The sequence below is a fragment of the Gavialis gangeticus genome, unplaced genomic scaffold (genome assembly GCF_001723915.1).
Source record: "Gavialis gangeticus isolate Ggan-Ray unplaced genomic scaffold, GavGan_comp1, whole genome shotgun sequence".
In the NCBI taxonomy this organism is placed as follows: domain Eukaryota; kingdom Metazoa; phylum Chordata; order Crocodylia; family Gavialidae; genus Gavialis; species Gavialis gangeticus.
Genome location: NW_017729011.1, coordinates 19,519,775 through 19,520,744, shown reverse-complemented (window position 1 = coordinate 19,520,744; position 970 = coordinate 19,519,775).

Sequence of the window (970 nt, the reverse complement as noted above, 5' to 3'; positions counted from 1 at the left end):
CCTACATTTGCACGTTTTATATTTTTCGTGCTTTTGCATTATTTCATGAAATGTCAGTAATGGTGCATCTTATATTTGCTAGATCAAAGTGTCTCCAGAAAGGAAGGTACGTTTCATTCAGTACTATGTAGCAGGTATCTTTTAATATTTTCTAAATAAAAAAGTATTTCAGCTATCATATTGCATCGTGACATGTCAGTATTTGTAGCATACCTCATGAAATAGTGTAAAACTAGGAAAAATAAAGCCAATTCCAAAACAGGATTTTGAAATGTAGCAAATAGACAATTTCCCACAAGAAAAAAAAATGTAATTTGGATTGTCTTCCATGACAAAATTTATCCAAACAATTCAAATATCCAAAAAATTCCAGTTTCAGAGAAACAGGGTTTTTCTGTTGTTGTTTTTTTGCAAACCTCTTTTGACAAAAGTTATCTGACCGGCACTGGCTCATCGTTAAAGCTTTACATTTTAATTGATCACAGATTTAGCCTATTTCTTGATCTACCTTTAAGAGTCTAATGGGAGCAGAGGGCAATCAGGATCCCATGGCAGCAGACCCTGCTTCAGCTAGAAAAATAATCTGTCAACTCTGAATTTTTTTTTACTGAGGAGATCCAGTTAATACAGATCTGTATGGCTGGGATTTTACCCTTTGCAACTAATAGGGTTTGAAACTATAGAACTGATTTTAGACCTGTTAAAAGGTATGTGTATCTATACATTCACCTGGGTCTGTGCGTGTGTGTATATAAAAATGAATGACCCATTTGTTTAGTCCCTTTCCATGTTCTCTATTTGGTAAAAATCAGACTGCGGTTATTTTAATCTAGTTTTTCTCTGCTTTTGGGACTCTTAGACCAGTTTTTAATTATTTCCTTGTTTTTGAAAGGAAAGATGTTTTCTAAGGGTGGGGTTGGAGCTGGGGGAGAGGGTTGGGAGAAGACAAAAAAAAAAAAAAAAAAAAAAA